The sequence below is a fragment of the Pyxicephalus adspersus genome, chromosome 1, assembly GCF_032062135.1.
Source record: "Pyxicephalus adspersus chromosome 1, UCB_Pads_2.0, whole genome shotgun sequence".
In the NCBI taxonomy this organism is placed as follows: Eukaryota; Metazoa; Chordata; class Amphibia; order Anura; family Pyxicephalidae; genus Pyxicephalus; species Pyxicephalus adspersus.
In genome coordinates this window covers 158,896,383-158,923,058 of record NC_092858.1, presented here as the reverse complement: position 1 = coordinate 158,923,058, position 26,676 = coordinate 158,896,383, and the positions used below count along the sequence as shown (strand labels likewise).

General features: G+C 38.7%; 1 long non-coding RNA gene across 2 annotated transcripts in view; it reads right to left on the bottom strand.

The window, feature by feature from the left end:
• Window positions 1–26,676, bottom strand: part of LOC140344892 (uncharacterized) — a 266,326-nt gene that overhangs the window by 116,802 nt on the left and 122,848 nt on the right. For both annotated transcript variants that reach the window (XR_011923700.1, XR_011923695.1), the window contains one exon: window positions 16,836–17,053. This is a non-coding gene — a long non-coding RNA (uncharacterized lncRNA). The remainder of the gene's footprint in view (window positions 1–16,835; window positions 17,054–26,676) is intronic.

Here is a 26,676-nt window from a genome sequence, read left to right as displayed (position 1 = left end):
TGTAGGCAATACACAACATTGCCTAATATTTTGTCCTTTAGCTTCTGAAAATTGGAGCGCATTTTATTCAACTATTGGCACTAAAATTTTCACCACATGCATATTCTGCATGTACATGTATACTCATAAAAATGTATGTTTATCATCAGGAAACTAATAGTAGTTTAGTAAATTTACTTAGTAAATTCCTAGTTTATTCCTATGTGAATGCATGAGTAATATAGCAAAAGGCTGACACTTATTGCTGCAAAAAAAAACATTTGAAGTAAATAGCAAAATTTAGTTCGATGTAGCCAAAATGCAGTAGGCAAGACTTGGCAAAACACAACATTGTAATGCAATTGCAGGAACGGTCCATACTGAAATCAGATTGTATTGAGAAGACTTTTTGATGTCTACTGTCTATAAGTGATTACCTCTAACTCAATTGTCATGGTTATCAATTGATAAAATAATAAACATTATAATAAAAATATTATTAATAGGCACTATTTATATAGCACTTTACAAAGTCCATAGTCATCACTAACTGTCCCTCAAAGGGGCTCACATTCTAATGTCATGGTCATGTATCAATTAACAGTCTAAGGACAATTTTTGAGATAAAGCCAATTACTTAACTGCATGTTTTTTGGGATGCAGGAAGAAACCTTAGTACCCGGAGGAAACCCTTGTAGACACAGGGAAAACATACAAAGTCCTGGCTAGGGTACAAACCTGTGATCAGGTGCTGCAAAGGCCAATACTAACCACTGAGCCATCTGTGCAACTATCCCAATGAATGATTTGACTCTTAAAGGAAGCTGCCATCAGGATTGAGGCATGCTGTCTATCCAAATAAACCTACAAAACTATGCCAAAATTAAGAAACCTTTACTCATTTAGTTTATTTGCATTCCTTCAAAATTTACACCAGCACTTTTTTCCACAAGTATATTATTATTATTATACAGTATTTATATAGCGCCGACATGGTATGCAGCGCTTTACAAAGTCCATAGTCATGTCACTAACTGCTTCTTAAAGGAGCTCACAAATTTAATGTCCCTACCATAGTCATATGTTTTGTCTCTTTATGTATGTTAATGTTTATGTATGTTATTATTTATTACAGTCTAAGGTCAACTTTGGGAAGAAGCCAATTAACCTATCTGCATGTTTTGGGAATGTGGGAGGAAACAGGAGTACCCAAAGGAAACCCACGCAAACACGGGGAGAACCTGCAAACTCCATGCAGATAGTGTCCTGGCTGAGATTTGAACCAGGGAGCTAGCGCTGCAAAGGCCAAGGTGCTAACCACTGAGTCACTGTGCTGCCCATTTTTACACACAGTATATCTATGCCCAAAACATTTTACTTCCATGCATGCTGCTGTTAAAGAGTTTCATTCACTTTACAGTTATGAAAACCTCTATACCAGACAAGAAGAGACCGAATCTATCCAATGGTGCCACCCCAACTCCAGTAAAAACCAACAATCTCTATTCCTTTTTCACTCTATCCAAAAAGAATATTTGTCTTCGATATATATACTTTAATTACACAGGTTGAACAAATAAATGGTGGTGGAAGTCCTGAGGTAGTGTTGTTCATCCCTGCTTCTTTATGCTTCAAGAAAAATGACCAGTACAAAAGCAGGCTTCTGATACAAAATTTTCATAGTTAGATCCAGGTATCTCAATGCTTGGTGTAACAATTAGTACAATAAGGGTTGCATTCTCAGGCATCTACCAGAAGCCAAATTATACGGTGGACTGACCCTTTAAAAAGATTTGTACAGACTACAGTCAGGCACTCTATTTCCCTAGAGGCTTGAAGCTCTGTGTAAGGAAATGCACTGCTGACTCATGTTCTATGTGCTTCACTTTGCACACCTGCTTTCATTTATCATTGCACATCACAGCACTAGAAATACAGAACAAAGAAGTATTACTGGGCACAGCAAAGCAATAGACTCCAATATAAAATTGTGGTCTGGTTTAATACCAGACATGTATGAATCTATAGATATAACCTATGGCCATTTTTTTCCTGATGGGTCGAATTTATTAAAGGTCTTGAGGCTGTTCACCTAACCATATAGATTTTTCCTGCAATAGGCATTTCACCTGGTTTAGTAAATGTAGTTTGCAAAAAAATACCCAATCCTGTACATGTAAATGTAAATAAGATTTTTGCTTGCACATGATTGGAGAAAGCTTCCACTTTTTCCCTAAACTTAGCTAAATGAGCTCTCTTGGAAAGGTATAATTTACTTTTAAATGTTAACTCCATTGTTTGAAGCTTCAATGACTGTGAATGTTTAAATTAGGTGCTTTGCTGAATTAAAATATTATGGTTGATTTACTAATTGAATATAAAAATGTTCACTCAGCAAGGAGAATTATTTCAATGAAAGGATGTGCTACATATAAGCTGTGAATTGTAGATTTAAGGCGTTGACCTTTTTGGGTATTCTTTGCAAAGCATAATGTAATCAAATTCACTTTTATGTGCAAGGATATCTACAAAAAGTAAAAACATTTGTGAACATGATCGGATGGTTGAAGTCAGCAGAGCTCCTGTTCATTCACCAAGCTAGACAAGTGAATTTTATCTTTGGAAGGCATAGCTTACTTCACCAGCTTATATATCTTTAGTATATCAACCCCAATTGTGTTATCTGTCCCTGCCTATCTGAAATATAAGTTAGCAAGAAGCATGCTTCACCCAAACATTGGGTCAGTGGAGCTTGAAGAAGGAAAGATCTTAAATTATGAGTTCCCGATTGCTCAGGTATGCCAAAGCAGAAGAACATCCGAATGAAATAAAATTCCTCTGTTCATGTAATTGAAAAGGAGGGGAGTTGAGTTGACTAATCTTATTCTAATGCTAGTGTTATACTTTGAGATCCTGCAACAAGTGAGAATTTGCTAGTGTCAGGATAAAAAAAGAGCACTGCTATGGTCCCTTGCAGGCTTTAACAACAAGGTATTGTTCACCGACAAAAAGTGTAGGTCACTGGCTAGAAAGCAAGGTTTGATTCTCCCATCCAATGAGGGAATAACACATGTAAGCAGGAGTGAGATACACTTCCCTGTTTCATTCTCCATAAAGATTTTGCTTTAGGCAACTTAAGTTTGACAGTAAAAACTTATTAAAAAAAATTGATAGCGATCACAATTTGTAATCTTGGTAACAGCTCTAAATAAAAGCCACCAAAGATGCTGAAAAAGAATTTTTCATTTGCTTATCTAAAGACAAACACCCAATTCCCACAGCACATGCAAATGTTTAACTCAGGAATAATAACAAAGATAAATATCTTTAAAAAAATATTCATGGAATGTCTCCAAAGTGGGACTGTCTCAGACTGGAAAAGGTCAGGATTTAGCATAAAATATTCCAGATTGCACCGTTACAGCAGATTGTCTTTAGTACTAATTAAATATCTTCTAACAAGAGAAGTGTTTAAAGGGAACCTGTCAGAACACAAATAGATATGTACTGAGAAACTAATGAAGAACAAACACATTGATTAGAAAGAAAGTAAAGTTTGAATCTTAATATATAACATAATATTTTTAGGTCAGGAAATGGGTACTGAATTCTTGGGACCAATGGAAATCAAAAACTAGTATTTCTAAAAAGTATTCCACAACTACAGCCTCTACACATGCATGGTGGCTCTCTTGCCTTTGCAGTGTTAGGTCCCAGGTTTGAATCTTGTTCGGACTGCATGGAGTTTGTGGATTCTCCCTGTGTTTGCATGGGTTTCCTACACGTACTCTGGTTTTCTCCTACATTCCAAAAAAATGCAGTTAGGTTAATTGGCTTCCCTCCAAAATTGACCTTAGACTGTATTAATGACAAATGACTATGGCAGAGACATTAGATTGTGAGCCCCTATGAGGGACAGCTAGTCACATGACTATGGACTTTGTACAGCACTGCGTAATATGTCAGTGTAATAGTACACATCCTCAAAACATGTTCAAGTGCATTTTAATCTGAAAACATTGTAGCATTTCTCTCCTTGACTTGTATTACTGCAACAAAAACCTTGCATTTTATGATAGTTGCAGGTTTTTGCATAGGCTATTATCCATATACAGATTCCTCAACTGGATGATACAAGTAAAACCTATTACATAACAGCCTGAGAAATTTCAATTTGCTTACATAATAGTCAATATTTAAATATGTTTCATGAAAAGACAGACTTCTTGGTAGCACCCCAGACCAATATGAAGGAACCATACTGACATTCGATGATGACCTGTATTACAGCTGCAAGGATGTATTTTTTTCATTTTAACAGGTAAAAAAAAAAACACACAACATAAGCAAAGGGCTTTAGACTGCACTGCCTCCAGGCTCCTGGCAGGTGATCCCAGGTTGTCCCATTTACCGACCTACCAAGCTTTGTGTGGAAGTGACCATCTTAATAAAACAGGGCTTTCCTTCCGCATGTCAAAACTTTCCCCCACCCACACTGATAACCAGCGAATCGATACCTAGTAAAGGCATATTGAAGTAGCTGCAGGAGGCTTTGGAGAACAAATCCACGGAAGCAAAGCTAAAGCAAGAATATGCATGCAATTACAATCCTCATACAGGTTCAAAGCAAGCAACCCAGTAATTACATCCCAAAATCTCACTCACCCAAATCTCACCCAAAACCAACAGCAATGCCTCTCACACAGCAGACACCTAACAAAGTTTGTTTGGCAAAATAGATGGCCAAATATAACAGATGGCAAAATTATCTGAAATATTTGATATTTGTTTTGCTTCTATAACCACCAAATAATGTGGATATTCACCGAGTATTTGTTGAGCTTTATCTACTCTATAATGCATAACATACACTGCGGGCAATATTCACCTTGACTTGTGGTCCAGTAGGAACGCTGTGTACCTTACAATACTTAGCATTTGTTTACCTTGACAATCTATTCACGTTTCATGACTCGAAGCAGAACAGATCAAGAATAGCCAGATTTTATCATCACCTACCCGAATGCGGCTTTAGCACAGCATCCCATATCCACACGCTGATAGCATTTTTATTTGTGAATTTCTCAGGGTCGCCTGAATCATCTGGATAAGGGTTAGACCTCACTGCATTCACAACATCTTTCTCTTCTATATTTAGCAATTCTAAATGCAACAAATCTTCTAATAGAATTATATTTCACGACACTTGCCAATTCACCAAATCCCACATAAAAAGAGGAGAATATATAAATAATTGTGGCAGCGTGTGTGTGATAAAGAAGCAGATTAAATGCACAGCCTCAGTACAGTCTGCAGGATTTGCTTGATCCAGAGAAAGCACATTCTTAGCACAGATGAAATGCATATCAATGTGCTATTGGGTCATTTCAGGTTATGCTTGCTGTTTCTCTGGGCATTGCTTCTCCTGATATTTCACACGTTCTCAAGTGAGGATTCAGGGCACTGCAGTCTACAGCTAAAAGATGTATTTATTCCCTCATGATCAACAGACGTACACAGACTGCTAAATATCAACGTCCTTTTACATATAGTAGGACGTCTGTTCACTGCGCAAAGTAAAAATAAATAAAATACATTAATTAAAAGGTTTACCCTATTCATATCTGTTGCAAAAAAAAATTTGTTTTTTTTTAACTGCTGCATGTGTGGGGAACCTTTATTTTTTTGCTAAAAAATTAAATTCATGGATATTGTTTAAATTTGGTGTAAAACTTAAAGGGCCTTATTGTAGAGTGTATATTGGGTCCTTTTTGTCCTCTGAAAAAAAAATCTACAAAATGTAGATGTATGGTTGGCATAGCACAACAGTTTGTATACTACCTATGCTTTTCTGCTATATCAGTAATTATGAAAATAAAAAAGATTTTCCATTAAATTCACCCAACAATAACTCATTTTCAAAGATCTGCCAAGATTTAATGGTACCAAACAAGTTATGCCAATCAAAAAGTTTATCAAATGTTTAACCAGCATGCTTTAACAACATGCTTTGCTGTGCTAATCTTTTTTTAAATCACTCATTAATAGATAGGTTTGGACATTTGCCCTATTTGTTTCACTTGCACAATTTACAAGAATAAGCCCTAGCTTTCCTGGATGTAGCCATGATGCCTTTGGTGTCAGATTAGTTCTAGAATGGCCCCTAGGTTCTTCCAAAGACAGATGCCAGTATTTATTGGTAAGTGTCCATACTTTTTAGAACTAAACTAAAATGCACAATTAGTACAAAATCTGACAAATGCACCATATTCCCATATGTGATTGATTTGAAAGAAGCGCCTTGCACATTCTGACATATCACATACAACCCAGCATTCTAGCAGGCTGTGATTGCACTTACTGTTTGGTATTTTAAAAAAGTGTTAAGTGCTCCTGGCTCATAACTAATGCGTAAGCCAGAGTAAAAAACTGTGGGCAGTGGCAGGACAGAGGTTTTTGCAGGCATGGCAATTGGGCAGCTGATGGCACTTGTTGCACCATGGAGAAGCCGATCCAACAACTTTGACAGGACCTAGTTCATTAGAAGGAAAAAAAAAAGTAAAAAAGCAACTGTATGGACATGGTGAGGTCAACGTTTGAACTGTTGGGTCCTTTGTATTCCCGATTTAAATGCATCTAAAGTGTATATATAATGTAATAGGTGTGTTCTCATTGGTGTAGGTGAACTTTTGCCATAAGTTGCAGCGGTATCAGGCCAGGAACCTGATACCGCTGCAACTTATGAGGCTGCCATGTTTCGTGCTGACAACTGCAGTTCCATGTGTTTGCTCACTCATACTCGCCTTGCCACATGCACGTCTCCAAGATTTTTTAGAGCTGCCCCGACCCTCTGGAATGGTCTTCCTCGTCCTTTTTGACTTGCTCCTACTTTCTGCTCATTTAAAAGAGCACTCAATACCCATATTTTCAAACTTGCCTACCCATCTTCTTCCTAAACCCTCACCACACCATTCCATATGACCCCTCCAATTGTGTGATACTTCCCCCACCTCCTAGATGGTAAGCTCTTCTGGGCAGGGTCCTCTCCTCCTCTTGTGTCACTGTCTGTATCTGTCTCTCATTTGCAACCCCTATTTAATGTACAGCGCTGCATATTATTTTGGTGCTATTATAATACTGTTTATTAATATTAATGTGTTCCTCCTCGGCTATTGGATTGCCACTAATGATGTAGCTTATGTGTAGGAGTTACACTGTCCCTAGGTCTATTCATAACAGTGCCATATATAGAGTCAGGCTCCACACCAATGGTTGCCAACCTTTTTCGGACCTTTGGACCACTATATGCAAGGAGACATAACCCGCCAACTGTCCTGAGCCTTCAATCAGTACAGGCGACGTGGTCGGTGGCTCTGGCTGGTTTGGCGCACCGGTCAAAGCCACGGATCACCTGCTGTGTGGTTGGCTACATAGACCGCTGCTCTACACTGCATGGCACATATACGATGCGGTCTAAGCAATAAAAATCTACCAGGAGCTGGGGAAAAGGTTTATTGCAAAAGATTGCATGTCCCCTGTCAAAAACCTCTCCCTCCTGATAACTGTATTTCTTTGGGTTTAGTTCTGCTTTATCTGCTAGAGTATGTGTGCACTCCACCTCTCCACCACTTTATCACCTTAACTGCTAAATCTGATTTTGAGATTTGAACCAAAGTCATGTTATTGGAGAATGTTTATCCCTATGCATGTGTTTAGTTTTAATGGGAGTGAAGGGTTAAAATTCAGCAACAAGGGTCATGAGGCTGCTGTGAGCAGAATAAACCCTGAAAGTGAAGAACCCCTTTAGACTGACCAAATTAATTCCTCACATTCTTCTTAGTAAATTGGGAACTCCCACACCAATGAGAACACACTGGAAGGAACAAGGTTACAAAGAAATCATAATCAGTTTATTAGCAGGAAGAGTTAATGGGTGAGATTAAAAACCCTGTAAATCCCAAATGGATTTTAAAGCCAACAATAAACTCCATGATTTTCACATATGAATAATCTCTCTCTCTCTCTCTCGTGTTCTATGGTGAAAGAATAATAGCCAACTAGATGGAACAAAGTCCTGCAATATGACCATGGGATTACATCATTTTGGAGAAGCCATTTTCACCATTCAAGCGTTTCAATTCATCATTGTGCGAGGTTGGCTCAATGTCACAGATTTCTCTCTGTTTTAAGAAAGCAGAACTTTCCATTCTGCAGGTTCTCATGCTGGCCATCCAAGAACACTTTCTCTACAGTCAAAGCATGTCCTCAGTATTCACTTCATTCTTGTTCCTGAACAAATAGCAATGTCCTGTTCCTTGCAGCGATCTGGCTTGCAACGTCCAGGGTGACAGTATAAAAAGTGATGCTTTCTGTCTGGTTACTAAGGTACAAAGTACAAACAATTTCATAAGCATTATTATTTATAGGTTCATTCAGTTTTAAAGTCTATTTTAAATCTGATTGAAGGTAATAAACAATACATTTGGGCCTATATAATATGGTGGGGCAAGGAATAATGATGCCCAGTCCCCCCACAGCATCCGATCTGTGATCCGTTTAGATCAATCCAAATTATAAAAGATGAATGCAGCTTGGGTGATACTGATTACAATGACGTGATTTGTTTGAATATTATAAAACAGTATTTATGTAGATTAAACATATTTTGCAGCGCTGTATATTAAATAGGGGTTGCAAATAACAGACAGATACAGACAGTAAAGCTACATACACACTTCCAATTATTATCGTTGGAAAACGAACGACGAACGTTCATGCACGATATATATGAACGATCGTATAGCACCGATCCTGCACATAGAGTTAACGACACGATCGTTCGTAGATATTGTACACACAATAGATACGATCGTTTGAGCGATAGAGGAACTATGTGCACGACAGGAAAAGTGACGGACGTTCGTTCATCACGCATGCTCTGAACATGGACGATCAACGAACGACCGTACACACGAACGATGGTCAACGATCGTCGTCCAATCCGATCCGTCGGTCCGGTCGTTCGTTTCCAGCGACTTTCCTCGTTCGTCGGCGTCGTTGGTTACTTTTTTACGAACGATTTTTTGCCCAATCGATCGTTCGTTGTTCGATTGGAACGATAAAAATTGGAAGTGTGTACGCACCTTAACACAGGAGGAGAGGACCCTGTCCAGAAGAGTTTGCAATCTAAGAGGTAGGGTAAGTAGCACACAATAGGGGGGGATATGGATTAGTGGGTGAGTAGTGAGAGTTTAACAGACAGAAGATGAGAGGTAGGCAATATCAGTTGGAGGAACTGTTGAGCCCAACAGAGCAAAAGTAAAACACTCCTGCACTCTACTACAACCTGCCTATGTGGGGGCATCAAAGTTCTTCATTGAAGGTCATCTGCCATCTCTGCCTTCTGAAAATGCCAGCTGCCTTGCTTTCATGCTTTTCAATTGCTTTCCATACTTGGCCAGGGCCAATTTTATAGATAAGGACTTCACTCTAGTCTAACAAGTAATTTAGTTGGAAGATACCTGAAAAAGCAGTTCCTACATACAAGTCATCATGCTGCCCCAAGCTCACATGACCTACGCTGGCCTTTTCTACAAGCACCCTACCCTTGTGTCAAGTGATTATTTTAGTAAACGCCAAAAATCGGATGAGTGCCTGGGGGTAGAAGGATTTTTGCTTGATAACCAGAAAGAGTTAATAACTATACCAGACAAACAGAAAAACTGAGAGATGTTCTCTGACCAATAAAGGGTCTTCAATTCCCTTGAACATACCCTACACACATGGCACAGACTCCGTATAACCCTACTATTCCAAGCACAGACCCAGAGAAACATTATTGTAAATACAAATCTTCCAGTATTTTTCTTAGCCCATGTTTCCTTAAGTGCCAAAACATTTTTGCCTGTATATTCTGTAAGATTTTCTTGAATTTCCCTTCCCAGAGAAGTACGAAAGTCTCTCCACTGAGAATGTGATGGCTTATTTTCAATGGGCATTGTTATCCTGGGTTTGACATGCATCTGAAATGCATCTTGAAAAAAGGTCAACAAAATTCCATGGACTTTAAGGTTTTTGTTGTAAAAGCCAGCAATCAGGTAAACCATTTGGTAAATGCTGTATTTTCTATTTGAATGTAGCTGCATGAAATTTGGAAACAATGGGAGACAACTTGACTATGACTTCTACCGACACAAACCCTTAAAGTTGTCACAGATACAGTTACCCATTGACTATATCTCATGTCCTGTGACAACCCAATGGTCACAAGCACATACATACAGGATGAATGTCCCCAGATTGGACACAATCAACTTCCATACTCCATTACATCTAAATTTTACACACACTTTAACAATAAATGCTATCTACAGACTTTGAATACTTTTTGATGTTGTTAGCGTAAGGATGCAGCTGGCACTTCCATCTTGATGGCTTCTAGCATACTATATCTATACATTCAAATCTTAAGAAACACTTCATTTTCTAATCATCATCTCCAGAGTGCTTCCACGTACTTGTACGCTGACAAAACAAGTTAATGAAGTACATGGCGGATGTGCAATATCTGATTGCCTCGTGTGAATTTCTGCCTGAACATACACAGCTTCGCTTCATGTCACATTTAATAAGCAGCAGATTAAGTGAAGCAGTGAATTTCAGAAACTAATTTATAACAATGCTTATAGGGAAATTAGGTCATGAAGTAATTGTAATGGAAGTGGAGCGGCCTCACATTGTCAGTATTATTAGAGTCATGGTCCTAGATCTTTGCACTTTAAAAATACTAAATACCAGGAACACTCATAGAAATGGCTACTAGCTGGGAGAAAAGTAGAGATACTATTTACTTTGTTTCCATCAGTTTGTTTTTTGCAAGAGCTTCATCACCTGGGAATACATTGTCTCAATCCTATTTCAAACCTGTGATCGAGCTAATACTTTATATAGCTTTGAATGTAGTGCAGTTACAAAGTCTATAGCCGTGACACCAACCAGACTGCCCAGCAGAAACCCATGGACTAGAACTACCATGAGCCTAGGACTAGTGCAGCAAAGCCAATGGCACTAGCCGAGTCTAATTTTACTGTTGTTACAATTCTTTAAACAAGAATTATGTTCCTTCCTCGAAGATGTTGATTCCCGGGAAAGGGGTGAAAACTTGTTTTGTATACAAAACACTGGAGGCAAGCTCAACACTTCACTGACTATTGCTGAAATATTGGATATAGTACATGTAGGAGACACAAACCTACCTATGGCCAGTTGATTATTTTATCCAGGGCCAGACTGGTCCACAGAAAGACCAGATGCCCCAAAAAATGTTTGTGCCCTCTGGTTCTCCCCTGCTGTTTTTCTAAAAAGTACCCCCCATGCCAGGAAATAATGCATTCTGGTAGGCTCTGGTGGACCCCAGGCTCTGGTGGACCTCAATCTAGGCCCTGTCCTTACCTGTACAAAAACCTCTAAATCTGTGACTATTTGCCCAAATGTAAGCAAGGCTACTATAACGTCCTCTTCACAATTTTTGATTTTACCATAGAGCCTCATATAACAACCCCAAAACACAAAGAAAAATCTTACCCTACTAAAAAAAATCTAATTTATTTGGATTACATGGAGTAAAAATACAGAACACATATACACAGTAACATGACTATAGACTTATTATACAAGCCATGAAAGTTGCAAAAGGCTTTACACAGTCTTTGGGTTTATTATCTGCATTATCTATGTTTGCAAGGGTTACTAGGGCAGGTCCATAAGTTAACTGAATCCAGGGTTGTCAAGGCTGGCGCTCTGAAACTCGGAGTTTGTTCTGTATACTGGATCTGCAGGAGAAACCATCTGAAGCTGAAAAATTAAAACTAAGAAAATAGTGCAGAGGTTACAGTCTGTTTTTGCAATGCTCCTGGGGAATTCATTCTCAACAGGCAGCTATTACAATTAATGTACATAAATTTATGTTTGGCTCTGCTAAAACAACCAGGTAGAGCTGAAATCAGATTGGAGTAAAGCAAAGGACCAGGAAAGGCATACTGGTAAAGATATTCTGGTTAGGAAAAACATGATATGCTTAATGTCCATACATGTGGACACCCCTCAAAAATTGCATTCGGGCAGTTTTTTACTAAATGCCCTAAGATAGTTTGACTCTTCCAATCTTAAGTCATCAGTAAGAGAAGGCACTTCCAGCATGCCTCTACCCCTGCTCACTAAGCCAGCTCTATTAAGACCTGGTTTAATGAGTTTAGTTGGGTTAAGGTCAGAGCTGTGCAGGCCACTCGAGTTTCACCACACCAAATACCTTTAGGATAAACTGAAAAACATTCACAGCCAGGTCTTCTCAATCAACATCTGACACCTGACCTTTGAGCTGCATGAGCACAATTTTTGCACTCCAAAATCTTGTTAAAATCCTTCCCAGAAGAAAAGCCAGCACTTGTTTTGGATTGATTGCCAAGCAAGCTTATATAGGTGTATTAGTCATACATAAACTTTTGTCTATGCAGTGTGTAAGTATAGAAGAATATGACTATGTAACAATGAAACTAATCATACTTTTTGGCCTGACAGCAATTAAGAACACATTATAAAATTAATTAAATTTGATTATCCATAAGAGCAAAGCATGTAAAATGGAAGATGCTCTCAAATTGTCAAGGTCCCTCTTCCCTTTACAAATCATCTACCATTGGTGGTTATAAAAAAGGATTTTTTCTGTAAAATTCTAGTTTGTTTTTATCGCAAGTCAAATTTCTGTAGATCTTTCATGATCCCTTCAAGCCACACTAGTATGAGCACTTTACATACAGAGCTGTTCAGTTCAATGGAGGGGAAGGACGAGTAGCAGACATGTTCTCCAAAGGAGCGAACAGTCATTCCTGGCCAGTTACTTATGACATCAGGAGAGCGCTATTCACACAACAGATTTTTGCATGATCACAGATTATCTAAAACTACAACTATCTAGCATGTGTACTTTGACTTACCTAACCCCCCCACCACCTTCTGCATAGCAGCATGTCACGTCAGCGTCCTGCCAGGAGATTCCTGGAGTCCATAGCAAAATTGTTTTCCACATAAGATTTCAGCTGTATTGTATTCTTCAGGTTTTACCCATTAGATCATGTCATAAGTCATGCCATCTTACACATAGCATCATGGGCAGAGGATGGACAAGTGTTTAATTGGCTATTTTGCCATATTTATAGCCCACAGCCTCCTGGGGTACATACATCACATTTCCCAGGAGGATGCGGATCGACCTCTTTTTCGGAATCATGTCACCTGATCTTGCTCCTGCATGTAACGTAGGAAGAATATGAAGGAGGAAGAACATTGTGGCGCAGTGTCCAGTCTGCGCCAGAATGAAGGCAGAAAACCGGATAGCACCGGGACCAACTGGACAAGGATCATGGAGGGATTTTTCACAGATTACTCTTCATCTATAAACTTTTTTTTTTTTTTTACTAATAGTTCCAATTTAACCGTAACTTTCTTTAAAAAGGTATATTCAACACCTACTAAAATAAGTTATTTACAGAGTAAAGGGGGCACGGATAGTGTGAGCAGACTGCATTTTACTCATGTTAATGATCAACATTCATTACAAAAAATCCATTTTTGATGCACTAACGGAAAATAATACAACACATAAAAAGGGCAAACGTTCAACAATCAGCCCCCATGACAGATGTCATATATATGAGGCTCTGACTAATTACACCTGCAGCAGTGTTTATATTACACAGTGCAAGGGGTCAAGTGGTCTTGGCATAAACTAAATTTCTGTAGCTAAGCCTTCTGTAAGTGGCACTTGTAGAACCCTGCCGCTTCTTTTATTTGCATTAATACACAAAGAATCAATATGTGTTGACTTTTCTCCTACACATTAGACATTACTTGAAGATATAAGCCTCTCTTTCACAATATTTTTTAGTTTAGTAACTGCTTTTGCCTGCTTGAAATATAAGTGGCTCTTATAAGTCAAAGAATTAGGGGGAAAAAAAGCAAAAGGTTTCTATGAGGGCAAAAAAATTAGAAATCATGACTTAAGATGAAGTCTAAAAAGTCATTAACCCAGGTCAGCTTTTTAACATTTGCAATATATTTGTGTGGTTTTTAGGCATTTACTGTTCTTTTCCCCCAACCCCATTTATATTTGCCACTTGTGTTCTTAAGCTCTTCCCACTTTAACTTTGCCATGGATATATTATGAGCAATAGCTACTCCTAAAGCTTAGTGTAGGGTTTGCAATTCCTGTAAGACAGTTTTTGCAGTTTAGGTTAATGAGAACCAATGCTATGCAATAGTAACACATTGCTGCCCCTTCACAAGTTCTCCATGAGTAACCATTAAAAAAAAAAAAAACAAAAAAAACACATTGCAAGTTTTGTGTTAAAGTAAAATGTTGCGAACTCCAACTGCAAGTGCTTCTACACTTACCCATTTTCTCTTAGCTGGAAAGTCTAATACTTTCCTGTTAATAAAGTTGACTTTTTGCATGTGAAGGTGACATTGAATTCAATGCAGCCCTATCATCAATGTGTATTGCATGCTGGGCCTTCTTGCAATACTTTGGTATTAGAGGTAATAGTGGGTGTGGCTATCAGTATTGCTACCGCTAATCTGAAGTCTATAGCTTGTCAATCAGCACCTGGCCCCACCAACTGTTCCGACACATTGCTTACTGCAGTGCCTGAGAAAGAAGGCGTGTGAGATAAGAGTGAACATGAATTTGTTAGTTATGGAGGATAATAGGATTTTTTATTCTTTTATGGGGACTTGTGCATTACAGAGTAACTGAATTTTGGACCTGTTCAAATGGTTGCACAGAAGCCCCTATGTGCATTTTTAAGTGACCCTAAACACTTATCTTACTGATGATCCATAAATTAAAATGTTTCTGCCTGGTCACAGCAGTCACCTATCTGGGTATGTGGAATATCTGCTTCCCTGCAGCACGCTGTCACATCACTGTAGGATGCAAACAGGGTCATTTTGTAGATGAAAGCATATATCCTACAGCAATCTTTCAACTTTTTTCTTGGGGGGACTCTTGAGTTATTGTTCAGGTCTTCAAGAAACTTTGGCTATAAGTACTATACTATATTACTATATCCACTATACTATATAACTATATCCACTAAACTATATTACTATATCCACGGCTCACAGTACATTAGTATGGTGGTCAGTGGGAAGAATGCCTCTTACATTGCTGACCATTGGGATTGATGTCACCCTTGCAGATAGCCAGCCACACACAGGGACTTTCAGGTCAATTTAATGGACACCAATCATAACTGCTCACGGCTCAAAGGAACCCCCTTGCAACTCCTTGAGGAACCCTTGGGTTCTTTAGAACACTGGTTGAAGAACAGTCCTAGACCAAAAGTACAACTACTTTTCTTGCAGCGTATGTATTAGACCCAGCAGCTGATTGTGGCAAAAACAATGATCCGATATTCACAAAGCTCTTTCAGGTCTGATCACCACTATATAAATAAGCTGCTAGTAGTAAAATTCATAAACTGGCATTCATAAAAGTGAAGATCTTATCAGCTGCTTAGGGCTTATGTATGCAGCCTCAACAGTGCTGTTTGGGTTTGGATCCCTCCTGTTGTGTGCTACTTACTCCATCTCTTAGATTGTAAGCTCTTCGGGGCAGGGTCCTCTCTGTGTCACTGTCTGTATTTGTCTGTCATTTGCAACCCCTATATATTGTAAAGCACTGTGTAATATGTTGGCTCTATATGAATACATTTTTTCTGGTAATCTGACAGATCGGCTGTTATGAATATGCCAAAAATATACTATTATGCTGGGTCACTTATTTTATAATTTTTTTTTTTGCATACAATTTTACAATTGTTGTGGGAGCTATATACAGGGACCTCAAGGTGTTCGCATTTTTTCTATGTTGACATGGTAGGCAGTTTATAAAACTGACCAGTTTCCTGTGAACAGCATTCACACAGATGTAAAATGGAGAACAGCAACTTAACAATTCCAGCAACACAACAATATCACTTTTTCATACTAGGTGACAGCGCGCCGTGGATTAGGACTGGAGAAGCTGGAAGTGGCGTCCCTTTTGGAAGATTTTACCCACCTCTTGAACCAAGACAAGTGCACAAAATTTGAATTTAACCCCATCGTAAGGACAATTTCACCAGGGGAAACATTGAATCAATTAAATATCTGGCAAATGTGTGTTCTGACACAGTTGTGTATGCATACAAATGAAAAGTAAATCATGGGGAATGGTTTATAGAAGAAAGTCAATGAGAAATCACTGATTCATCAAAAAAGCCAAATGTCTAGAAGGCACCACAGCTGGTGGATGTACCTTTGCCCATATTGTAGATTTAGGTTGTTAATTGTAGGCATGATTGGATGAATCTGGTATGAATGTGCGTTTAGAAAAAAATTTCCAATGGGTTGTGGTAAATCACTCTCTATCAGCTCTATCACTTTTTTGTGTTGTTCAAAGTCCCTCTAATCTCCGGTTATTAAAACGTTTGCTACAACACAAGCGTCTCTCAAGGCTGCCACCTGCTGCCCCCCTCTGATAATGGTGCGTATATAAATGACTATTTTAAAATATTGCCTAGGGGCAATTAATCTCACTAGATCATGTGATGTGCCCTTGCGCTTAGCCGCCATGACAAATGCCACTCCGGGGCATTAACCCACTCGCAACATACGTTCTAAGCTAGGTTTTTTTATTGAGATGCTGCAAGGGTATGTTTCATGTTAAACGATTATTCATCGATTTCATAGGCAACCATGATCTCATACGTTTGCAAGATATCAAAGTGGATTAATAATAAAAACGACAAGTCACTTACGTTCACGACGGCGCTTGCGGTTTCTTTATCCCCAGCGAATGATGAAAGCATGATAGTGAATACATAGATTTTTAGCAGCGGGGGTTCCAGATGCGTTTCTGAAAAATGTCCTTCTCAGCAAATTCCTTCTTCAAAGATTGCTTATGAATTCCCCCGCCAGATGGCACCAAGCACATCTACAAGTTCAGGAACTCCCGAGAACAATGGTCGTCTTTATTCTGAAAAAGTAAAGAAAATGGTTGTGTTTGACAGTGGAACAGATGTACATACCAGCTATTTAACTCTTTAAAGACCCAGAGACGCCTGCGGCACAATAGTAATGAGTAGTTGTACCTGTCTGGTTATTTATAACTGATGATTATTAGCAATGTTCTAATACAATGCTGAAACTGTGCATTTTGACAAGAGTACATTATTTATGTTTCAGTTCAGAGTGTGGCCCCTTTGGGAGATTTCTAAGAACCTTTAATTACAACATGGACTTTGCATTCCAGATCACTAGCCGATACCCAGATGTTCTTCCCCTGGATAATCCCATCAGACTTGTTACAACACAGCAAAGACTTTTAGATGTGGACAATGCTTTAAAGTGGAACTAATCCTCAAGAAAACATTTTGATTTGAAGATGCCAAATACTGCAGCCTGGTTTTCTTTGAAGGGTATTTTAGGGATGTTTCCTCCCCTACAGGTTCAAGCTTGCATTGACCCCTTGGCACAATGCAACTCACTTTAGAAAATCAATTTTGTGTAGCTACAGAGGATGGTAAAGCATTAAAAAATCCTGATGTGTATTTGGTATTTTTTGGACAGTAAATATTGCAGCTGTTCAGTTGCAGGCTTATAGACCCTAGTATACGGTTTGTGCTACATTACTACTCCATAGACCGGGATGCAGACACCAATCCTAGCTGTAAAATAACCCAGAAAGGTAAGTGTTTGAACGATAGGGTCAAAACAGCAAAATAAATAATTATGCAAGCAATAGGAACCAAACTTCAGCCAAAAAAAATGTCAAGCTGAGGGCAAAGAACTTGCAACCTGTATTGCATGTGGTCACCTTGCAACAGATCCTTTCCCTTTTACTAATTATAACACCTTCTGAGTGGAAAGCAGGGCTTTGCTTCCTGATGTCAGATCCTCCAGCAAGGAGAACAAGCAGTACGATAGTGATATCACCAAATCGTATTCCAAGCATCTCAGGACTACAGGTCAAAAACATAAGTACCAGAGATATCACACTAAAGATATAAAGAAATGAGTCTGAAACCACAAGGATATGTATACACACTCACATCCGATAAAGTGTGCGGCTATTTACAGGATGACAGATTTTTCAGGGGAATGCCTAATCACAATAGACATTGCTGTATGTTTTGTTGTAAGGTTACACCTGGTAGCCATGGGGTCTTCATCCATAGCTGAATGTTTGTATAAGTGTTTGGGAGAAGCCTAACTAATTCAACACAACATAAGCAGGACAACAATGTGGATCCTTATTGTCAACTGTCAACAGTTCTAGAGGTCCCCTGCCTCCAATGAAGTGTGTTCATTGGGCTCATGCTGACCCCACTGGTTAGACTTTGGTTCTTATCCAATTTCTGCTCTGGCCCTTGGCAGGGTACGGATTATAAACCCATTTGCACCTTTTGACTTTTGCTGGTGTTCAGCCTTGATCTCTTGCCTCAAGCTCTGCAGATTCACCAACCATGTTTGCTAACACCATGTTCACAACCAGCACTAAAGTTACCTGTTACCTGTTCTACACTAAAGCGTTCCAGTTACCTCTATAGATCTTGTCTTTTGTGGTAATGGTAATCAAGATCTTTCCTTGTAAGATGTGCTGCTAATGACCTGGTATCCATTTGGACTTCATGCCTTGGAAATACCTGCACTACCCTAGCATCCATATGAATAGCAAAACATAGCAAGTCTTCACTTTATTTCATTTCCACAAATATTAGATTAATTTAATAATGACTGTGCCTCAATCTAGTAAATCTTACAATTACGACTCTGAGGTTGGGTTGTATCTGGTTCAAAAACTTAAAGCATCGCTTGCTTGTTTGCCCTAGAAGAATGGTGGGCTGCCAAGTATCTGCAGCCAGATGAATCAGGGGAAGATAGACTGATTTTAGTACCTTTGTTGTGAATCTTGAAAAATGAATCCATAGTAGTTATAATTTCAATTTATTATTATGGTAATAAGTCTATTTTTCGCAGAGATCCATTTACATTATGTAAGCAATTTATAATGGATATATTATATAAGGACCTTATGTTCCAGTAACAAATACTACTTTTGCTACACATGTACTGGATAAAACCTCTGCTATACAATTAGTGGTATATTAGTTGGTGTGCACAGCCATCGCAGCTAATTTGGCCTAAAAGAACAAGCTGCATTTATTTCATCTGTCCACTAGATGGCAATGGAACCAATGACTAAACCATACATGAAATTCCAGGCAAAAAACTTTATTTCTGGGTAAAAGTTAGCAGATTGTATCTAGATGGGATGGAGGGGTTCTTTTTTTAATCTTTTTATTTTCCTGAAAAAGTATAGAAAAAAACATGTAGGTGGGAAAATGTACTCTTTGTGCTGTTCGTCATCAGGACCGGAACAAAGTTGAAGATCTTCTTAAAGATGGAGTTCTGTGTCAAATAGCTTTAAAGGTTAACCACAAGCACTTTATTTCCATTTTAAACTACCTACCATGTCTAAAACGAATCATAAAGCTGTAATTCTAGCTGGGCCTTCTTTCCGATTGTTCTAGTTGACCCTATAGACCCCCTAGGCTTAGTCACCATGATTAAAAGTATCTCAACCTCAGGAGATGGCCCCTTAGTAGTCCACCAGAACCTACTGCTTAGATAGGATTTTGAGGTTGGGGGCTAGGTAGGTAAGATTAGTATGTTTTGTGCATTATTGTCTTTTAAATCATTATTTAACTACATTCAGTCTTTTTTTTTACCCAGGTGCACATTTTCACTGGCAGTTTCAAAGGGCTCTATCATTATGCAACTTTATGAGTAAATCAGAAGAATTGGAACATCTACTATGAACCAAGAGAACATATCAGAGGGGTCTCACTGCCAAAACCTTAAACAGCCTGCAAGAGTCAGTCGAGTTAGCTTTGCCTATAATTTTTTATTATTATTATTCAGTATTTATATAGCACCAACATATTACTTTACAAAGTCCATAGTCATTTCACTAGCTGTCCCTCAACGGGACTCACAATCTATTGTCCCTACCATAGTCATATGTCATTACCACAGTCTACAGACAATTTTGGGGGGAAGCCAAATAACCTAACAGCATGTTTTTGGGATGTGGGAGGAAAGCGGAGTACCCAAAAGAAATCCACACAAACACAGGGAGAACCTCCAAACTCCATGCAGATAGTGTCTTGGCTGAAATTCAAACCTAGGACCTAGTGCTGCAAAGACCAGATTGCTAACCTCTGATTCTACTTAAACATTTAAACTATTTGAAAGAATGACAAAGGTTGCTTTGTAGTAAAGGGAATGTATAGTATGCATACGAAAAAGTACTTGTGCAGGTATAGTAGGTCAGGTTAACACAACGCAGGTGTCACTGCAATGCATTGTGGAAAGTCTAAGTTCAAAAAAGTTTTTGTCAACCATGTGGTTAGTTGCTCCTTGCATGTCAATTTTCAACTGCTATCCATCCAGGAGTGTTCATCAGTACTTTTGTAATCATTTGCTGAACCATTTGGAAGTCTATTGAAGCATGCAAATGTGAAACCATTTTGAAATGCTGCACAAAGTGTATCAAAAGCCACAACTAAGCCCTTTGAACTATAAGTGTAGGTTTGTATGAATGCACTTTTCCCCCCAAACATGTAGCACATTCAATTAAAGTAAAGTTTTGTTCTGCCTTAAAGTATACAAAAAAGTTTCTTTAAACTGTGAACAGAAGAGAAAGATTAGGTGTTTAGTCAAATTAGGCGCCATTTAAGTTTTATAGTGTGTGCACCCTTTGGGAAATTCATCACCTTTATTTGTCCTGGTGACCATTGTCACTGAGACATAAAATAGAGCAAATCCACATTTGAGCTGTCATCATAATCCATTACCAGACTATGGTTGTCTCTTTGGGCAGGAAGGAACTGAAGGGAAATCCCCATGTCAAAGTGTAGACAGCAAAAAATACAAATTTGTGGTTTTACTATTGACCTTATCCATACAAAATTTTGTAAAAAAAAATGGGGGCTAGATATAAACATTAGGATTGTAATCTTACAGCTTCACATTAAAACTGGGAACTTCCATTATCCAGAAATAAGTTCTCCCCGTGAGGACCCTCATAAATGCATGTTTACAATAGCAGGAATGCCACCAATATTCCCCTTGGTCTCTTATCTGGAGTGCAATTTTGGTTATGTCCCCAAAATTCATCCAGTTTTAGATCTTGTAACTGAATATTGATAAATACATCCCACAAGGTAGTACCTCTGAACCCCTGCCCAGTATTCCATTTTATTTTGGAAGCTAAATATATCATTATTTAATAATGGACAACAGAAAGAAATGTTTGCTTATTTGATTTTTGAGGAATAATTACCAAGCACTATATTTAGATCACAGATTTCTGAAAGCCTCAGAATAAAAATGTGCTGCAGAAAATCCAAGCATCATTAGACATGCAACATTTAGATATGAATTCTCGTTAATTTGCCAGCTGAAATGTTTGTATTTATATTGGAGCTATTATCAGACAGTTTCATTCTTCTGGCACAAATGGAGGGGAAAAATGAGGCCAAGTTTGGAAAGAAAGTTACTAAAAAAGTGAGAGGAGAGCCCTGAGAAAATGATTGTCAAACAGATATATAGGATATTATGTAAAGTAGACAGGACATTAAATAATGTCTACATTCTACCATGTTCAGTGCATACTGGCAATGGGTCTGGGGAACACTACAGCACTACTTTTTACTTACCAATTAGGGCAAGGTGAATGTGTCTTAATAAAGAAGCCCCTCCCGAACCCGATCATTACCATGCTTAATACCTTCTTTGCCATCGCTCCTTCAAATCACCTAAAAAGAAGTGGTGACACCTCCATGACTTCCTGGGTTATATGATCCACAGTCTATAACATTGGAGAGGTACCCTGTAACCTCCCATACCACAAAGCACTGACAATGGATGTGACAAATGCAGGAGAGCTCTGGCAAGGCAAGTATACCTGGGTAAGGAGCAAGGTGACAGTTTCTCTTTAAAGTTTAGCACAAGTAGATTTAAAATACATACACATAGCCATGTGTTTGCAATAGAAAAATGAAGATTAGGTATAATTTTAATAAAAAATTGTGTAGATGCCCAGAGAGGGATTGAAGCACTACATCAGAGGTCCGCAAACTCTGGCCTTTAGGCCAGATACCGTCGAGCCAGTAGTCCGTTCCGGCCTAATGCCCCCCTGGTCGATCCTGGCCATCAGGGGTCGGCAACCTGTGTCTCTGGTGCCGCATGCCTCCCTCCCCCATTTACTGCGGCCGGCGTTAACACTTCTGCCACCGGGGTCAGGGGATAATGCATACGGAGGAGAGGGATTTCCTTTCTGGGGGTTCCTGGTGGGGGCGGAGCCATAAGGGCGGGATTTGAGAAGGAGTCCAGCCTAGTGTGCCTTTTTGACCTCCTGAAATGGCCTAGTAGCCAAAAAAGTTTGCTGACCCCTGCACTACAATAAACAGATTAGCTGCCTTAGCATATTTTGACAAGGATCAAGCTGGATAAAGTAGAAAGCAAACTGGAGAGGAAGGGCTCATCAGTTGTTTGCACCTTTACTGTCCATACACAAGAAAGGGGAAGGGGTCTAGCTGTACTGCATAAGAAAAATATGTGTGCTTAAGAGTATTTTTTAAATGTTACTTACTGTCTGTTGTCAACCCAAAGCCATGGTGCCCAGCTGGTGACTCTTTGGTACTTGTGTTGGCCGTTTGACCCTGGTAATGGAAGCATTGAATTGTAAAGGGACTGAAATAGCATTTTACATGTAGCAATATGTTCCATTCTTTATGTCCAGCAGTATGTTTGCAGTTTCCAACCATACCTTTGGCATATTCACAGTCTTTCATAATTTTTGAAGGGAATGTAGGAAGCTTAAAACTTAGGATGTATAGATTTAGACTGGCACAGTAATAGCAGAGATCTCCAGCAGTTTCCAGTAACATCTTAGAATACATATAAATTAGAAAGTTGCAGACTTCCAACATAGGCATGATGTATATGTCTATTTTGGTTTTACCATACCCCCAACAGATAAGCCCAGAAGTTGGTATGCTTCGGAGGAGAGCTTGGTGATCATATTCAGTAACGGTGCAGTAGATCTCCATGGATAGACACCCGAGGAATGGGGGAAATTTTAGATGGTGTCTAGAGCAGCTTTTACCATGGGTGAACTCCTAAAAATACCTTTCTGGTCTTCAGAGAACCCCTTCTAATATATCTACAGCTGTAGCAACTGCACATTAGTGTGGTGGTTCCTGGGAAGAATGCTGGGTGCATTGTATATTGGCTAAATGAACGGAAAAGCAGAGTGCTCAATGCTCAGGTCACCTCTTGTAACCTCTGGAAGAACCCTGGTCTAGAGGAGTATAAGTTGTACCAGAAGCACAACAGACTTAGCATGGATAATAGAAGAATGACTGTGGTGGCAGTACAAGAGGAGCTGCCCAGAGTAAGACTTTAAAGAATAGGTAGGTGACCATAGATAATTTACTGCATATTACAGTTTTTTAATTTTATCACCATTTGTTCTAATAAACTTCCACACCGAAAAATGATGACACATGTTTGTGATTGTCCTAAGAACTGTATCCTGCTGTAACCGCAACATTTTTATAACTAGAGTTGTCCTGAACCACAGGCTGAGTAAATATTTAGTCATTTTTAACCTAGAAGTGGTTTGAGTGTCTGTCTATTGTCTTACACTTTCATAAGTGTTTATAACAGATTGCATAATCAACAGGAACAAGAAGGCGCATGAAAGAAATTGGATAAAAAACAGATCATGGGTGGGCAATTGTAATCCCAGAATCACTTTAGGGACTTGAGATGATTTGCTTTAGTACATGGTTTTATATAAGGAAAGGACTAGTACTGTTACTAGCAGTCTATGTAATAAAGCCAGGGAATCCATTACATGGTTAGCCAAGAGTGATCATGTGCAATTCGTGACTTGTCCAGAAAGTGATGAAAGCATAATTAGCTATTTTTTTGTCTTGCAGCTGTAATGTGCACTCTATTAAGCATAAAAGTATTAGTCTGACATTTGCCAAGATCATGGATGTAGAGAACTAATCTAATATTTCATCCTATTGTTTTTCTAAAAAGACTGCCTGTAAAAAGCATGCTAGAAGCCAAATAATGCCTCCACTTTTCAGCATTGGCTATGATTGTGCATTGGAGGTGATAAGAGCCAACCAGAAAATCAGATGAATTCATTATCACACAAGCAGATTTTTTAAAAGCCCATTTATCCCACTTATATCGGGCTGCACTACACAATGCAGGCACAAGACATTGGAAAATTAAAAGATATTGACCCTGATTTATGAAAGCTCCCCAAGGCTGGAGAGAATACACTTTCAGAAGTGAACTGGGTGATCCAGCAAACCTGGAATGGATCTGATCCAGGATTCAAAACATTTGCTAGCAAATAGAAAATGATTTTTAAAAAATCTGTTCCATGTTTTCTGGATCACCCAGCTTCACTTCTGAAAGTGTATTCTCTCCAGCCTTGGAGAGCTTTCATACATCAGGGCCTTTGTTTCTAATAGGCCAAGCTCACACCAATGTGTTGTGTTGGTGTGACCTAGGTGAAAATGCTGCAAACTATTGTAGCTCACTGCAACAAATATGAAGGTAATGAAAAAGCATTTAGCATTTTTGGTGAAGAGTAGATCACCTAAAAATATAGATTTTTTAATCTCGGGCTGCAAGGGCCTTGAAGCCAAAATAGTATTTAATTCAATGTTTTTATTATCTTCCAATCCATTATATCTGTTGACAGTCCACATATAAATTTAATTTGACCCTAAGACAGTTTGGACTAAAGTTAGACTACATTAACCATTAAAGATGGCAATCAAAAGAACAATTTTGCGGAGTACTTCCTTAGTTTATAAGTTACAAAAAGCCCGACATTACCTTTTAGAGGTAAATTCCCAGAATATTTTAACAAAGTAGACAGCAGTATGGTGGGCCACATAATTTGTAAACTTCTTATTAATAATAAACCGTTATTAATATATTTATCTACAAAGCTAAATGAAATAGAAAATCTCATTATATACAACTTTATAGAAAATTAGCAGAAATAGGAGTTAGAGGAATTTAATGGCATCTTACTCTTTAACACAATTGGCCACCTTTGCCCTTCCAGTTGCATACATCCTAATTCAGCCTTCCATTCTCTTAATCTGTGATTTTGAATAGATATGATTGTATACTTAAGGTGCGTACACACTTCCAATTTTTATCGTTCCAATCGAACGACGAACGATCGATTGGGCAAAAAATCGTTCGTAAAAAAGTAACCAACGACGCAGACGAACGAGGAAAGTCGCTGGAAACGAACGACCGGACCGGCGGATCGGATTGGACGACGATCGTTGAACATCGTTCGTGTGTACGGTCGTTCGTTGATCGTCCATGCTTAGAGCATGCGTGATGAACGAACGTCCGTTCACTTTCCTGTCGTGCACATAGTTCCTCTATCGCTCAAACGATCGTATCTATTGTGTGTACAATATCTATGAACGATCGTGTCGTTACCTCTATGTGCAGGATCGGTGCTATACGATCGTTTGTGTATATCGTGCAGGAACGTTCGTCGTTCGTTTTCCGACGATAATAATTGGAAGTGTGTACGTAGCTTAACCCAAGGCTTTATTAATGTTCTATTAAATAACCTTTGTTCATTTACCTAGACCATTTTCTTCAGTGATTGTAGTACTAAAACTCATAATCACAGGTAGTTGTAATTTACCAGTAACCAATTGCTAAATTATTAGCAATTTTAGTAGTGTGATTGCCATTCCTAACATTGCTTTTGTGTTCCCTCTACTCATGTTTGGATTACAAAATTCCTAATACCTCACTTACCCTTTGTCCATATGCAGTAATCCCCACCCCTCCCAATTACATGTCTTGATTTACCAGGAATACAAAAATTGGTCTGGGTGGCCTAAACTTTGGTTTCCTCCCTTATCCCCCAAAAACACAAGTTATTCGGCTATCTATCAAAAATTGTCCTTAGACTGCGTTAATGGACATTAGGATGTGAGCCCCTTTAAGGTAAAGTTAGTGATATGAAAATGGACTTTGTAAGGCGTCTTACATGAGAATCAGCTGACAAGTGAATGTAGTTTTTCAAGCCCTTCTGAACAACCAGCTTCACACTTTCTAAAAGTATTCAATGTAATCTTTGATTCCTATGCTTAATCTACTCCATACATCTACTCCATAAAATGCACAAGGACCCTCCAGTTTACAAACTAAGTTTATGGTCCCATTAAGTATAGATATTACAGTATTTGCAAAGACCTATACCAATAGAGCCATGTCAGGAACAGTACCCACAAGAGAAATTAAAAAAAAAAATAGACTGGTCCAGGTACATCTCTGCTAGGTCATGCAGCCTAAAGACATGTTAATACAAAACAGCAAGCTGCAGGTTAAGGATTATGTTAAGGGTACTACTTTGAAGGCTTCAGGTCTCTAGTGGCTTTACCTTTAAGACATTGTATTAAAAGTAACAAATGGCTCATGCTGAAATTTGAAGAGTTGAGCATTTATCTAACCCTTATGTAG